Below are 17769 nucleotides of genomic sequence, written 5' to 3' on the forward strand. Positions count from 1 at the left end.
CGCCATTTTTTGCAGTGTACATTCGTTTTGAAAGTGTTGTTTTTTCGAAAAGTGACTGGATTACTGGGATTATTTACACACCTATTTACCTATACCTATTTGGTAATCAATTAATTACCTATTCAGTCCTACTTTAACCATTATTTGTTTTGATAACTAATTTAAACCTGAAATTTTGTAAACATGTTCTTGATAAAATGTACAGCATCTTCAGCATCAGAGAAAAAATATTTGAAATGTCTTTGTTCATTGCATACGTCATAGTGGAATCATGTCCATATAAGTCGTATGTTCTAAATAAAATCGACAGAAATAACTAAAAGTTCGGAGGAGTTAGTCGTTTAAGACATAGTTTAGTGCTTTTAATAGCCAAAACAACAGCAAAAAAAAATTGGTAAACACATCAGCTTGCCAGAACAACTCAGCAGAAAATATGTAAGTTATATGACTTTTGTGCTTTATTTCCTGTTTTGGTATTTGTATGCAGCTACATTATATATCCTTCGGACTCCACCCATTTTGAACAGCCCCATTGCATACAATACCCCCAATAAAATGCAACATGTCGAATTTTAATCCTTAAATAAATGTATTAAAAAAAAAAATACATTGGGCAGATTAAAACCTGGCTGTTCAGGTTTTAAATGTGGATAACATACTTGTACTGAGTTGAAATACCCAGCCTTTGTCCATGGCAGGGGCGTAGCCAGGCTTTACTAATTGTTATGCACGAAAGGGGTGTGTGGGAGGGGTGATATCAATATTTAGCTAAGCCCTCGACTTTGATGCCATTTTTGGCCATATTTATTTTTCCATTTTTAAAATTGATGATACGCACATGCGTTAGTGCGTAACGCTGGCTACGCCCTTGCATGGGGTAAACTTAGCACCGGGCGAGGTGTGGGTGTCAGTTATACACTGACTAGCCATTTGCCACCCGGGTAGTTTTCACATATTAATGGGGAAAAAAACGATGTTTTAGTAAAATTCCAATAGTTTTTTGGGGTCACTCGAGAAGTTTTCATAATTTTGATTACGGAGAAAACCTAATGCTATAGTAAAGTACCAATAGTTTGTGTCAAAAACCCTGATATTGATAAAGCTATCACTACTGACGTATAAGTAAAATATTCTAACTGATCAATCTGGTTTTGAAAGCAAGTACAGTACGGTTGATCCAGGGGAAATAAAGTAAGTAAAGTAAGTAAATTGTTTATTACCGTGACATGTATATAAAAATAAAACAAATTTTATTGAAACTAACTTACTGGAGAATCACATTGTTTACAATTAAATCATTTTTCGTAGATTATTCATATTTTTCCATTTAAAAAGACCGGGTATGTCTACCAGGTAGAATTCATGCCTTATGCGTGATTGGCTAGTCGGTGTTATCACGTGATATTACCGAGTTAGGTGTATAGCTTAATTATGTCACCCGATTAGAACAAGCCTCCGTAGCTTTGTAAGTACGGCGCTGGACTGCATTTTGGCGACACGGGTTCGAACCCGGTCTCCGACACAATTTTTATTTTTACATTTTGGGACTCTTTTTTTATAATTATGATATCAAAGCGTAACACATTCTATTACACAATTGTCCTGAGATTCGTTAAAGAAATTATTTATTCTTGGTGCCAATACGTGAGACAGCCCGTTTAAAATACGAGCGATTAGTTTCCCGATTAACAAAAGGACATTGAAATGTGTTATTGTACAGTCTGGTTAGCTTATATATAAATGTGGAATATATCTAACCGCTTTAAACTAATGTAAGGGTAGACCATGTAAAGCGCGGTCATTTTTAAAAATCAATCAAGTTTTATACGTGAGATACTATAGGGTCGCGCTTTCAGGTATAGACTTTATTTGATAAGGGATTCATTCAACTCGTTAGTTCTTGGTTTGAATCAATAATATGTTACGAATTTTTAAACAATTTCTCAGTTGACTTTTTTAAATTATTTCGGTTCAATTCGATTCATACTGTGTTCGGTTATGCGTTTGCTAGCGTTGTTTTTTGGCAATCCATCCTAATTGTATATGCTGAATAAAAAAACAAACAAAGGCAAACACCGTATTTTGTTCACTATTTATTCTTTTCTTTTAACCGTTTATATCAAATGCATTTGTCTATAAACGTCAGTTTGTTAGCATGAAAGCAATTCTGCACAGGTGAGACTTAGAAAATATAGCTTTATTCTCGATATTATAAGTCGAATGATACCGCGCAAGTATAAGTATTATAATAATAGCTGCTAACATAACATGTTATATCATTGGCAGCAAAATGTACATGCTATTTCATGTGTATTTGTTATAATGCGATATATGCCAAATATATGCAACATGTTAAAAACGTTTACGCAGCATCCACATTTTGTAATAGAACACATAGTCGTCTCAGATTAAAGTCACAACTTTAATCGAGTATAAATATATAATTATAGTCCTCTTGGCGCTTTTGCGAGAGAAAGTACTCGCAAATGTTCAAAGGGCAGCATAACATGAGCCGTATCAAAGTCACTCTGGACTTTTATTCTTGTTCCATGTCTTCGTCGTTTTCTAACTGAGGAATATCGTAAGTATCCAAGACTTTGTCAAAGAGGAATCTCCGCTTCAGAATGGCGTACTTTAAAGCTTCCTCCGGTTCATAGTTTTCTTCCGCTATGAGCTTATTCGCTGTATTTTTCACAGCTTTATACACCGGATCTTTTTTCATAACGGTGAACCAGCCTAGTTTGCTACCAAAAACGTTCATCATAGCTTTTCGAAAAGTGTTTTTCATGTCTTCAAAGACATGTTCCTTAGCTTCACGCTCACTCATATTTGCATCCTCCTCCATTAGTCCATTTACATCAGCCTCGTATTGTGACTGACACTTATCAAACGCTTCCTCAACAATGTCTTGCCAGGGATCAATATCGACAGAGTCCTCAGAGGCAACAGATACGTCATCGTCTTCGTCGTCGCTGCTATCGGAAACGGTTTCGGGGACAGGCCCAAAAATATCCTCTTGAACACTAGTATCCGACATCGCGTCTTCTTCAGAGTCCACGTCGGAATGAGCAGACTTTTTGTGTCGTAACATATTATCTTGCCTTCCAAAATACTTTAAACAAATATCGCACTGGTGCATTGTCCTCAACGTTTCGAACGATACTGAGGAGGAGTCGGGACAGCATTCAGCTTAATATTTCTCCAATGGTCGTGTTGGACTCGAGCTTGCTGGAGTTCTGCCTGGGCTTTCCTTCCTTAGAGGACGCCTCTTTTCTAGATCGTTTGTTGTTCTTCTTACGAAGGCTTTCCGACTTGGCCCCGGGACTTTTGCGATTTCGTCTTTTACTGGCTTCCGCCATTCGATGTAACTCCAGATCTATCAATGTCCGGGTAGGCTTTGACTGACGTTCTAGCATACTCTTGGCGATAGCCGTCGTCTGCTCAGCTGGTAAAACCATTCTTATTACCATTTTGGAATAAGGCACCTGATTTGTTTTGCGAACACCCTTTTTAAACTTCCTATTCGCCGTCTTGTTATTTTTATCGAACAAATCCATTTTTAAATACACGTCTTTACCTCTCGACATCCGCCAGCATTGTGTCACGAGATTTTAGTTTCCAGTCTAAAGTTTCAAATGATCAAAAAATGTTCTCCTATCTTTAAGCGTTTTATCGCAGCATACGCATTTATTAGAATAATACGCGCTAGTATGCCATATTCTTAAATGATGCAAAAGATTTCTCCAAAAGAAGAACACGTAGGCGCATATTGAAATATGCTATTTTCTTGCGCATTTCGTTCTATTTTTGCGGACGTTTTCTATCCCTCAAAAGTCCGTCTTATTGTTATGATGAAACAATGAGGAGGCAATGAGGAGGGATGAGAAGGCAATGAGGAGGTATGAGGAGGAAATGAGGAGGGATGAGGAGGCAATGAGGAGGTATGAGGAGGCAATGAGGAGGGATAAGGAGGAGGTATGAGGAGGCAATGAGGAGGTATGAGGAGGCAATGAGGAGGGATGAGGAGGCAATGAGGAGGGATGAGGAGGCAATGAGGAGGTACAAGGAGGCAGGCAATAGAGAGCCATGAAGTCATACAATAGCAAAGGGTTTAAGAATATGAGATAGTATTTTGAGTATTAGTCATACTTTGTAAAATGTGTATTGACCCAGTTGTCATGTTATCTATTCATACTACTTTCTACGGTTACGTTTACCTTGGTTTTAAACACTAAACAGTATTAAGTTTCTTTACTCATTGATAAAACAGATTCGGTTGAAAGGTATTGAACGAGTTATTATAAATTAATGTTTATGTTAAAATATAAGCGATTGTTTCCCGTTTAACGAAGGGAAAATGCAATGTATATTAGTGGAATCTAAACAGCCGTTTTAAACTAACCTAATGGTATTATTTCCGGGTTTATGTATAATAAAGGAACATAATTATACGGCTGTTTAAAACGTATCTTAGGCTAAATTTAATACTTATAATACATTAACCAAATCAGACGTCTAATTTCGAATCGAGTATTTGGTATTTCAGAATGATATTCGCGTGATAAGCTTTCATGACTCAACGATACTTATGATTTCGTTTTCGCGCGTATACTCATTTGTATTCAATTATACTTATTTAATAATTTCGTAATGATATTCTCGGTTTCCTTTTTTTGAATGTTATAACACGATGGAATGACGCAACTTACGTTGATTTCGCGATATTAATCGTGTCACAAAGGGCATACAAAGATGAATTAGTTTTAAAACAGTAACGATATCTGATGTTATGTTTACAGCGACATTTTTAGCAATTGGGTGTATGTATGAGGAGGGTGCATTTTCAGTCCCGTTAACGAAGACGTTTCTCAGTTATGTTATATAAAACGTTTTTAGTCTTTATGAGGTTAGTTAAGGAGTTAGAGGTCAGGAAGCGAGGCATGGCTCTCTTTTGCCTGTCTCCTCATTGCCTCATCATTGCCTCCTCATTGCTTCCGCATTGTTTCATCACTACCTCATCATTGCCTCTTCATCCCTCCTCATTGCATTCTCATCCCTCCATATTGCCTCCTCATCCCTCCTCATTACCTCCTCTAGAAAAGCGTTTTCATTTCAAATACTTTTTAAAGTTGTTCATTTATGTGGGTGTAAACTAGAACGCGGTCATATATCACCTTATTTCGACTCATATATTCACTGCCACTGTATACATGGTAACAGTTTTAAAAATGACGCATCTTTGTATGCCCTTTGTGACACGATGACATTGTAAAATCAAGGAATGCCTTTGATATTGTTTTTTTTTCTAAATAAAATATAATTATAAACCTAAACTTTTGTTTATCTAAACGAATTGGAAAATAGTTGTCTGTGAGAACGTGTTTTATAAATAACAGTGAACATACACTCATGGGTTAGGTACACTTAGTTATAAACATATTTAAGTTTATACTGCGTTAATACATTTAACCGAGTTCATAAGCTATATGATCTAAGATAAGCGACTCTATCGCGCGTAAAGCGAAATCGGAGTACGCAGTTACCTCTCCTGGTATTACGCTCGTCACGTATGACAATATACATCCTCACCTCTAGGGTTAAGGTCGAGGTTAAGGACTCGAGTAAGGGTTAGCTCGATTACGTCATACTTGTATCAAGATGGAAATTTGCTTTAAAAAAATCTTGGTTTATGGCACCTGGTTTACGGCTCCTGGCTTTTGGCTCCTGGCTTTTGCCCCCCCCCCCCCCCCCCATTATCTAGCTTCTTAAATTAGCTTTAGTTTTTTATCGCGGTTTTGTATAACTTGATTGTAAATAATATATTGCAAAATAATTCATTTTGTTCTTTCATGCATGCAATATTCATTATGTATATTTATTTTTGTGTTTATAACGATGAGCTATGTGCTTAAGTTTGATAAACTTTCTGTTCTGTTCTGTTCTGCTAATATAAACTGTGAATGGACTACCTATATGACGGTATGACAAACAATTTTAAATGACCACTTCGTTGTTTGTACGCCGACTTTATTTCAGAGTATGATACCCTCAGCTACCGGATTTAAATCGGATTTATTATCATCTACCAACTAGTATTTCAGTGTCAATGATTACGACAATGAAATTAAATATCATTTATTTTTATGACTACTCGACGGTGTTTGACACATTTATGAATACGATACCATTTTCAGTAATAGATATATGTTATACATCTTACACTTTCCCGCAGGCCGAGCAAATGCCTCCAGTTTCTAAAGATCACATTGCAGTCGAGCTGTTTTGTTGACAGTTCTAAATTAAACTCGATTGTAATTGAGTGTTTCCTCCCCGTAAAAACCAGAGTTTTTTTATTCATTAGTTGTATTTTTCCTGCAATTTCGGTAGTAAAGAATAAAATACATATAGTAGAAGTGGTTTCAGATTTTTACCGTGAAAAAAATGGTCCAAAGACATGAGCGAGTCCCTTCGATAGTATTCTTCGGCGGATGTTTGTACGGGTACTGCTTTTACGGCACATAAAAACACATAATAACTTATAAACGTTTATTTTCACAGACACAGCCGGAGTCAATATAGAATGTCTTCTTTAATTTCAATATAAAGATATTTCAAGTTGTCACGTTTTTTAGAAGGTTTTAAATAAAAGTTTATTTTTTTTAGAAAATCAACTTCGATTTTCCGGTAGTCAAGAATACCGTTTTAAGGGAGAAATGCGTATTGTTTGAAATTAAGATGTTTTGAAGTTCTCTTTTAATTCCCTTTAGCTTCCTGTAAACAATCTGGTTAATTGTATATGTGCTTTTCGATGGATAAACAAATGGGATTGGGCACCCCTCCCTCACCTTTAAAACAAGAAACGTAGTTATCAAGGTATAATGTAATAAAAAGAACATGTCTTAACACCCTTTGTCGTCATTTAGTAAAACAGGTTAGTTATTTTGAAATGGATATAAAAAGCAGGACAATGTTGTCATAGAAGGGAAATCAAATGGTAGAGGTTGAGGATATCAAAGGAGGGAAGGAGGGTGAGATAGTGAGTGCGCAAGAGGCAATCGACGAAAGGAGAGGGGTTGGGGAGGTGAAAAAAGATACAGGCGTAGTGGCGATAGAGATGACGAAAGTGATGCGGCGAGAAAGGGCTAAGAGATGAGAACAGGGGTGATTTTTAGCTGATGAAAAGGAGAAAAGAAAGATAAGATGAAATGGAGAAGAAGAACGAAGAAAGGAGTGGAACAGTTGAATGAGCCAGTTCCCGTAAAAATTCGTCCAAGATTTTAAACCCTGGGGTATTGTGTGCCATAGTTCAAAACTAGGAGGTTTAACTCACAGAACTCTATATTCTTTTCCCTGGAAATGTTAATTGTATAATTGCACTCATTGATACTCAGTAAATCTACATAACATAATATGAGTTTTAGAGTTTATATATTTATAAATAGCATAAGGCTTTATTTATTTGGTTTGGAAGAATAAGGTATCAAGAATTAGTGCTACTAGCAATTAAAGTATACATTTACAGAATTGAGAAGTAAGCTTAAATGCTTTTTCTAAGTCTCTCATCAGTATACCATTAGAAGAATTGGCATTTGGTGTAAAAATACCAGATTTGACACCGTGTCATATTTGATTCATAATTCACAATATTACACTAAAGAAAAATAAACAAGCATGGATGACTGTTACCGTAATCATGACGCAAAGGAGAATTGAATTTACATGTACTTATATAAGTATAAATAAAAGAAAGGTTTGGCACTGTGTATCGCGGAATGTAGAAAATGCGTGAAGGAATAAAGCGAAAAGAGAGATTGAAGGGAAGGAGAGGTTACCTAGGTTTGAAATTATGTAGAGCGGAACATAGGGCAGGCGTAAATGAATAAAGCGGAAAGAGACATTAAAGGGAAGGAGTGATTACTTAGGTTTGCTACTGTGTAAAGCGGAACATAGAACAGTCGTGAAGGAATAGAGCAGGAAGAGAGATTAAAGGGAGGGAGAGGTTACTTAGGTTTGAAATTATGTAGAGCGGAACATAGCACAGGCGTGAAGGAATAGAGCAGGAAGAAAGATTGAAGGAAATGAGAGGTTACTTAGGTTTGACATTGTCTAAAGCGGAACATAGAACAGGTGTGAAGGAGTAGAGGGGAAAAGGAGATTGAAAGGAATGAGAGGTATGTTAGGTTTGACATTGTGTAGAGCGAAACATTGAACAGGCGTGAAGGAATAGAGCGGGAAAAGAGATTGCAGTGAAGGAGTTGTTACTTCACATTGTGTAGAGTATAGCATAAAACAGGCATGAATGAATAGGGCGGGAACAGGGATTGAAGGAAAGGAGAGGTTACTTAGGTTTGACATTGTTTAGAGCGGAAAATAAACAGGCGTGAAGGAACAGAGCGGGGAAAGAGATTTGAAGGGAATGAGAGGTTCCTAAAGTTTGACATTGTGAAGAGCGGATCATAGAACAGGCGTGAAGGAATAGAGCGGAAAGATAGATTGAAGAGAAGGAATGGTAAATTAGGTATGACATTGTGTAGTGCGGAACATAGAACAGGCGTGAAGGAAAAGAGCGGAAAGAGAGATTGAAGGGAAGGAATAGTTATTTAGATTTGACATTGTGTAGATCGGCTCATAGAACAGGCGTGAAGGAATAGAGCGGGAAGAGAGATTGAAGGGAAGGATCGGTTACTAAGGTTTGACATTGTGAAGGTTGGAACATAGAACAGGCGTGGAGGAATAGAGCGGAAAGATAGACTAAAGGGAATGAATGGTAATTTAGGTATGACATTGTGAAGTGCGGAAGATAGAATAGGCGTGAAGGAAAAGAGCGGAAAGAGAGAGTGAAGGGAAGGAATGGTTATTTAGATTTGACATTGTGTAGATCGGAACATATAACATGCGTGAATGAATAGAGCGGAAAGAGAGGTTAAAGGGTAGGAGAGGTTACCTAAGTTTGACATTGTGTAGAGCGGAACATAGAACAGGCGTGAAGGAATAGAGCTGAAAGAGAGGTTGAAGGGATAGAGAGGTTACTTAGGTTTGACATTGTGTATAGCGGAACATAGAACAGGCGTGAAGGAATATAGCGGAAAGAGTGATTGAAGGGAAGGATAGGTTACTTAGGTTTGACATTGTGGAAAGCTGAACATAGAATAGGCGTGAATGAATAGAGCGGGAAGAGAGATTGAAGGGAAGGAGAGGTTACTAAGGTTTGACATTGTTTAGAGCTGAACATTGAACATGCGTGAAGGAATTGAGCGGGAAGTGGGATTTAATGGAAGGAGAGGTTAGTTAGGTTTGACAATGTGTAAAGCGGAACATAGAACTGGTGTGAAGGAATAGAGCGGGAAGAGAGATTGAAGGGAAGGAGAGGTTACTTAGGTTTGGCATTATGTAGAGCGGAAAATAGAACAGGCGTGAAGGAATAGAACGGGAACAGAGATTGAAGGGAAGGAGTTGTTACTTGGGTTTAACATTGTGTAGTGCGGAACATAGAACAGGCGTGAAGGAATAGAGTGGAGAGAGTGAAGGTAACTACTTAGGTTTGACAGTGTGTAGAGCGAAACATAGAACAGGCGTGAAGCAAAATAGCGGAAATAGAGATTGAAGGGAAGTAGAGGTTACTAAGCTATATATATGATATAGCTATGAAAGAGAACACCTCCTTTATGAGGCAACGCATACTATGCATACTATGCATTTAAGTTAAGCTATATTCTCACAAAGCAATCTAGAACACGGTTATCATAAGTGCTGTGCCCGACAAAGCTTTGGTTTCCAAACACTAGCAATGTACTTGAATCCCAAAACACGCACAATTTATTGTATAATGTAACCTTGACAAGGAATTTATCTTTTTTTAGAACTGATCGGGTTAAGTATATAACAGACAAAGGAATGTATCAATTTCATAAAGTAAACAATATCTGTAAACATCAGTTACACTCATGAGTGGTGTCTTCAGTGTAATAATGATGGTAGCATTATTGGCTGAAACCAAAAGAAAATTGTGACACAATTTGTTAGTTATATTTTCAGCATTCTATTTTTGCTTTTAATTGTGTGTTTTTTTCTCTCATACAAAATTGAAACAACATGATAACAATATAAAAATGAAATGCTTTTTTTATTTGAATGCGATATCTTTGTTTAATGAGGTGTTATAACAAGGAATTGCTTGGATTTTTTAGGACAACTTTTTGGTAAAAAAAATATTTGAAGATTGTTAGTGCATTCGGTTCGAGGCTTGTAGACTTTTTACAATTGTATCTTCTTGAACTGGTCGGGATTGGTGACCACTTATCAAACTCACATGCGCCCAATGCCAGGAATTGAACCCGGGTCGCCTAAGTGACCTGTACCTCTTATATAGTTAACTTCATGAAAGTTACATTGGCTCTATTATATTCAACTTATTTAATTTTACAACGATTGTGAAACAAGCTATTGCAACTTATACTAAGTCACTCTCGTTGGCACGATGTTGCACGAGAGTGTGGTCTTGTGTTGTGGGGGAAACCGGAGTATCCGGAGAAAACCCACTTGTCCGGCTTGGTGACCACTTACTAAACTCACATGCGCCGAGACCGGGAATCGAACCCGGCTCTATTGTTTATGATGTTATATTCAAATTATTATATTTTCAAGTTAATGGCCAGATTGGTTATATTCTCAAAGATTGATAATTTTGTTGTATACAAATCTAATCTTCAAATATCTGCCTTTCACCACATTAATTGTGTTCTGAATTTTCGTTATCTAACAATTCTGAACAATGCATGTTATGAAGCACTTATAACATCCATCAAAGCAGCCAGCCATTTCTGAAATTGTGACTACAGTACAATGACGGCATGGGCGCACTCCTGTCCAGTCATGTTGACTGTTATAGCCGAGCGAATCCAGGACTTAGTTCCGCCAATGTTCCTGATGTCGGTTATGAAATCCTTAATTTTAGAAAGTGTACCGTCTTGGTTAACCTCAGCCAAGATCCTCCTTCATTCTGAATTCCAAGCGGGGAAGGGGGGTAAGCTTATTTGCCCTCGCCATCGGGTAATACCCATTCGGCGAGCACAAATTCAAAGCAGTATATTTGGTCCGCTTTGAAGTCATGAATTTAGTCTAGACGACTGCCTAAGATAAGTGGGTAAACGGTTGTTAATGCCGCCATTGGCGTCAGCCCCGCAAGGAGTACCAATGATGTTAGAGTATTGGACAAAGTGCACAGACGGTTTAGAGCTTATATCGTGCACATGTGAATCTCCGATTGATGACCCAATTACCGGATTTAGAGACGTATACATTTCATTAGCGTTTCTTTTTGATACTCACGCTATATATACTCGTATCCATGCTGTACTAGTATATCAATTACAGTCATGAGTGTTGACTTTAATGTAAATATTATAATATCATGTATGACTGAAAAGAAAAAAAACTGAAGTGGGGGACATGCAGTTATTGACAAGTCTTTTCGATAGGCACACTTTATAATCTAAAAGTTGATTTAATTTTGGAGGGGCTAACACTAAGTCGGTTATAATTTCGATTCGGTCTTTTCGGAATTTTGGTCGATTCGTTGCGTTCCGCTTCATTAGATTACTAATTTATGAATAAATTATTTAAAAAAACTTTTTAAGATATACATGTTGCTGCCGAATGCTTACCAAATGTGGTACGTGCAACAAGGATAGACGTGGCATTCGACGTACTAGGGCATGTACACAAAAACATAAAACACATTAACTAAAGTGCTTGTTCTGTTTTTAAGTCAAATATCACATAATGTTTAATAAATCCTTTGGAGCCTCACCGGTCTTGGGTTTGGATGATGCGTCTGGCGATTTCGAGAACGCGTTGTATACATTGACGTTCTGAATCGGGTCACCAGCGTCAGACATCTGCTTCAATGGAATGGCGTAACTGAACATATCCGAATAAAACAGCAGAGGAGGGGGACGCAATTCAATCATCAAAAAGATACGGTGTTTCTTATCATTTTCATATAAAACAAGCACAAATGTTTATATGATCAAGACTAAGACAGTGTTGGTAAGGCCGGGTAGTGTGAAGCAAAGACAAGCTTGGCTGAACTCGCCAAAAAAGAAGTCTAAGCAGCATGTCGAAAAAAACAGCCACATTCTAATATCTTAGAGCATATTTTGATCTATCTTTAGCCTAATGAAAATATTTTCATTACCAATCCGGACATGACATGGTAAAAATCTTCTAGAAAAGCTTCACTTGAGCGAAAAGCTTGGTCAAAGAATCATAATTTGTCCATAAATGACTGGAGGAGATCACCAGATGTGATTATTTTCTTGTTAAGATAACCTACCAACAAGAACTTCAATAATTTGGACACGTAAAATCACTTCGCGTGAGTCAATCTCGGGCAAAGGAACATTATTTGCCAGTTCAAGCTAGCTGCCTAGTTAAAATTGTAGCAGATATCATATTCAAATTCCGAATCAGGTTGCGGGCAGATACCCACTTCAACACTCCCATATAAATCCCATGCGGTTACCTCCCCTAACTCATATAGAAAATAGTGTTTTTTAACCTCTTCACAGACAGGGTTGTTTAAAGATATCTTACTTTCTAAAATTGTGTTTCAAAACCAACTGTTGAAATTACTTCTGAAAATTATGTTCCACGTCTTAAACTGCATGTGTCATTATCCCCGAGATAGTTGGCTTAACCCCTTCCACTAAACCTATTGACTAACTCTGTACCAGGGTGAGGAAGGAATCACGTGACTTATCACATGGGTCACCACTGGTCACAACCGAAGTAAACAATCAAGAAAGTTGCGTCAATATCTAAATAACCCTTTTGACAGAAAGATACAAAAATATTTCTTAGCCTATAATATCTTTGCCATATTCTGCTTCAACACATGTGAAATATTTTAGATTGTCTTGTATTTAAATAACGCAATCCTTGGCCAAAATTTCAGCGTTGCATCGTTTTACAAAACGGGTTTGGATCTTTCACCAGCGGCTATGGTAGATGCTTTTTCTCCCACCACAGTAAAACAAAATAAAGATAAAAAAAATAATTCTGGAACTCTTGTGTGCGTAGTGAAAAGAATTTGCGTATAGATATGAGACGACGTGTTGTCGCCATTGATATGCGCGCAGTGATTCAAAATATGCAAATAGTCAAATCGTTCTTTAAATAGTTTTGGAAAGTGCAGCATTATTCCAAGAATACAGCGTGAAAACTTTGTTGGTGCAATTTGAAGAGAGAATGGTTTATTTGGTGATGTTTTGTTTTTTTAAATATTGCAACAAGACAAAGTTTCCATGGTGCTACAGACGACAAGGGAGGTTGACAATAAAAATAGTTCCATAGGGGTACTTTTTATCTTTGTCCGTCGGTAAGATAAGAACCAACATGACCAAATTTTTGGATTTGACTTGTGTGGGGAAAAAACTAACACTACCAAAATGCAAAAAAAATAATAAGGTAATAATAATAAGATAATACAACACCATTATAACATCTATCACGTTTTTGTTTTCGTTCCTTTGAGTTTGATTAAAAACGGGTAAAAAATGGTCTTCTTATTTTTTCGTTTAATTTAAGATAATTTTTGAATTACTTCCAGCTATGAACTAAAGGACAGTTGCGGTTATCAGATCTAATGAACATGTTCTTTGCTCCAAATCAGTCAATCCTAATACACATTCTAGTTTACACATTTAAACATGACATGCAACACTTAACACGCTTGTATACAAACTTAAATAACACAATTTCATTGCCTAAAGCCTTAAAGCTATATGCGTACATGCGCAGTAGCTCGCGCAAGTGGCGGATCCGTCGTCTAGTGGTAACACACTTGATTATCAATCCAGGGGTCGCAGGTTCGATTCCCCGTCGCATCACTAAAAAATACTAATCGTCTTCCGGGAGGGACGTTAAATAGGGGTCCCGTGTGACAGTGCACTGGTGCACGTTAAAGAACCAGGGTAGCTCTAACCAGGGTTATATTCTGTCTGTGCACTATGCTCCCAAAAAAACACACTCAAATGACTTACAATCTTACCGGAGCACTCGCCGAATGGGCAAGGCCCGAGTGCGAGTATAAATAAGCTTACACCCCCCCCGCCCCTAGCTTGCGCACTACCAAGCTTGCTCACTCTCGCTTCAACCACCAAAGGGAAAAGGTCAGTTTTTTTCTGAGAGAGTAGTTTAACCCGCTGTGCAAACAAAAAGTTACCCGCCAACCCTCTCCTATTTCTAAAGCTTTTCTGCATAGCTTTAGTTTAAATATGTAATTCAAACCGCCACTCAATGCTAGATAAATGTTCCACAGAAATGGCTTTATTTTTTTTTTGTCTGCGCTGTCCTTTGCTACATACTTACACCAACATAGATTCGGTCGGGCGCCTCACCTTCGTCAGCTGGCCAATTCGTTCCAATCAGCATGGAAGTGTTTGGGTTCTGAATCGGACAACCCGGGTTCGATTCCCGGGCGGACTAGGTGCCTTCTGTTGTGATTGGTCATAAAATCCTTTCTACGACCATTCGCACTGTACCACTGCCCCTGGTATGTACAGAAGTTGTCAGTTCCTTGCAGAGGTGAAGGCACCTAGTACTGGTTCTGCCCAGGATACGTGTGCGGTGGTTGAACTGTCACTCTGGGACCCTTCAATGTGCTCGCGCCGGGACCCGGAGTATAAACTACAAACACTACCACCAGTGTTTGCGTTATCAGTGCGGCAAGCCACAAATTGGAGTTAAGTACCTGTGCTTCGACGTCGAAAGGTCTCAAATCCGCAGGACTAATCAAGAACATATGAACTCTGACTTTCCGGCGAGGCCCTTTACTATCGACGGTATTGTGTATTCTGCTTGATCTGTTGCGTTCGGCAGCACTTGAATTAGATGCAATTTGGTTAAACTAAGTTTAATATCTTATGACTATATATTTAAATGTAATTCCTCACTTCCGATCATAAACATACTGTGACAGAAGTCACGCAGTTATCAAAATTAAAATTACCAGTCCAAAAGCTAATTGCTATATTCCGATCATAGATTAACGTGACTGAACAAAAATCGGTCGGGCATCTCAAAGTTTCAAATGATGAATAATTATGCTCTTTATTTTCTAATTCTAAAGCCGATTGGGGCTACAAATAATTTTAGCGTGGTCGCCAGTCTAGGCCAATTTGGCAGGTGACCCGACCGAGTTCGGTCTTGTGCTTCTGTGCTGCTCATATGCTTTGCTTGTTACGTGCGATATTTGTATGATGTGTTGTGTTATGCTTGGTTTGTTGCTACTAATAATGAAAGGAGCCTCGCCATTTAATCCAAACTCTAAAAATTAATGTAAAATAATAAAAAGTCAAGAATTGCTATTTGTTTCCATTATTTTAGTTCTCTCCAGTAAATCAGTAAAAAAGGTAAACTTCATAACAGAGGTCAGAGTAACAAAGAGTCAGGGTCATAAGAGATATCTTACCAGTCGGCACTCGCTGGGTTTTCACTGACTTTTTGTATTAAATGAGTATCACGGGCGGCTCCAGGATTAAACGTTAGAGGGGGTGTAATTTAGGGGCGTAACCTATAGACTTGCGGCCATTCCTCAGAACCGAAATTTATTTGATTTAAAGTGTTGGCAGGGGAGGGGGTTACTCCCCCAAAAATATTTTAAGAATATCTAGTCAGAAATGGTGCATTTTGGTCGTATTTTATTGCTATTTGTCTCATCTATTGACGATTTTAAGGGGGGCGGGACGCGCGCCGAGTGCCAATACAGTCTACAGTCTATCTTTTTTATTTAGCACTGGCGTCTAGCCGTACCGATGAATAGAAATAAAAAGCATAATTATTCAAAATGGCTGACTTGTCATTTTCTCACATTCAGGTCAGACTTATCCTTTAGGATTTCGAAATATTCTCTATGAAAACATATAACAGGTTGCTACAATAGGTAAAGAGAAACAATTCAACTGTTTGACACTTCCTTTGTTTGGATAAAATCAACATCTTAAAAACACGATTGTAGTCCGAAACACTCCCTTTTCAACTGGTGGACAAAACGCCCCTATGGCAATGCAATATTTTTTTGCTTTTTCGTTTATTGTAAAGCAAATTATAAAACTTATCTGGTGCATTGCTTTAAAGCTGCACTCTCACAGATTGAACGTTTTGACATGTTTTTAATTTTTTGTCTTGGAACGAGCCAATTTATGCAAAAATGCATGTAAACCAGTCATAGAAGACTGCTGATAAAAAATGATCGCAGATTTTTATTTTTAAGTTCGAAAAATGATGTTTTATGCATTTTTCTTAAACCGTTAGTAACGGTTTTAGCCATAAAACATTAATTTTGGAACGAAAATATGAGCATCTGCGATCTGATCTTTTGTCAGCAGTCTTTTATCACTGGTTTACAGATATTTACGCAGAAATTTGCTCATTCCAAGACAAAAAAATGTAAAAACGGTAAATCTGTGAGAGTGCAGCTTTAAGAGGATAATTGACATAACATATTAATATTTTCATAGGAATTTTAATTAGCGATAACAAGTTTCTGTTTAACTTAAACATGTTTAATAAAATTATTGGAAACAAACTATAATTTAAATCATCTATCAAATTGGCGAATCTTTTATTTTCAGTATAACTTAATGAAATTACTGTTCATCAGAATCCTTAGGAATAATTATATATGACAATAGGGTGTTTTTTGGTCAAGAGATGGATTTTGACCGCCTGTACAAAAATGAGCGTGAGGTGATTTTTCCGGGGGGGAGGTGTTTTATCTGACTCCATTTACACAAAATTGTACATTTCAAATAGCGGATGTTAACCCCAATTATATAAAATCGAAATCATTGCTGAAACACTCAACTATTACAAATTTAATTTTCTCATAAAATTTCTTCGTTTCTAGAGATGCACCCTAAAGTCAAATAATAAAATATCACGATTATTTAATACAATTGTTTTAATTACCGCAAAGGATGAATAATCATCGAAAACAATGGTTCTTATGATGGACATTGTGTTTAATTTGAAAGAAACGTGCAGAAAACATGGTATTTCTACCTTATGAGACGATAGTTGGTCACTGTAAATCTTTTAGAACCCACCACTCATTTAATATTTGTGCGCTTCCAGCTATTAAATACACGGGGAACTATTCTTCTCATGCATGGTGTTGGCAGTAGTGTTACATTAAAACTGACTGTTATCTCTCATGCAAATCGGTCAATTCGCCATGAAATTGATTGAAAACGTATTAGTGGTCTGTGACCTATGTCGCGCTGTTCGCTATGCCCTAAATCTTGGAGAATGGGTTAAAATTAGCCCACCGTCTCCGTGGCCTTATGGACAAGGCAGCCGCATACGGAGCGGGAGGTCGTGGGTTCGATCCCGGGCCGCATCATACCGAAAGACGTTAAAAGTTGGTACAAGTAGCTCCCTTGCCTGGCGCTCGGCATTTAAAGGGTAGTGCTTGGAAAGGTGGTGTACTCCGTACTGGTTCAACCCAGGAAAGTTGTATCGGTGCTTTACACCGAGCACGTTAAGAAGCACGAGGTCTTTTCGCAAAGAGCTAGGGTATCGCACCCGGATCTCTTGTATCTCACTCTGTTTCTTCAAGTCTTCCAATGTCTGATTTTGACTGCGAATTGCTGTCACTTCTATCTCATGTCACTTATGGCATTTAAACACAATTTAAGTCGTGATGGCGTCACGGCGGGGTCAAGCCATAATGCAGCCAAGGGGCGCCGACAAACCTTGATAAACTCA

Source organism: Mya arenaria, chromosome 15, assembly GCF_026914265.1.
Source record: "Mya arenaria isolate MELC-2E11 chromosome 15, ASM2691426v1".
In the NCBI taxonomy this organism is placed as follows: Eukaryota; Metazoa; Mollusca; class Bivalvia; order Myida; family Myidae; genus Mya; species Mya arenaria.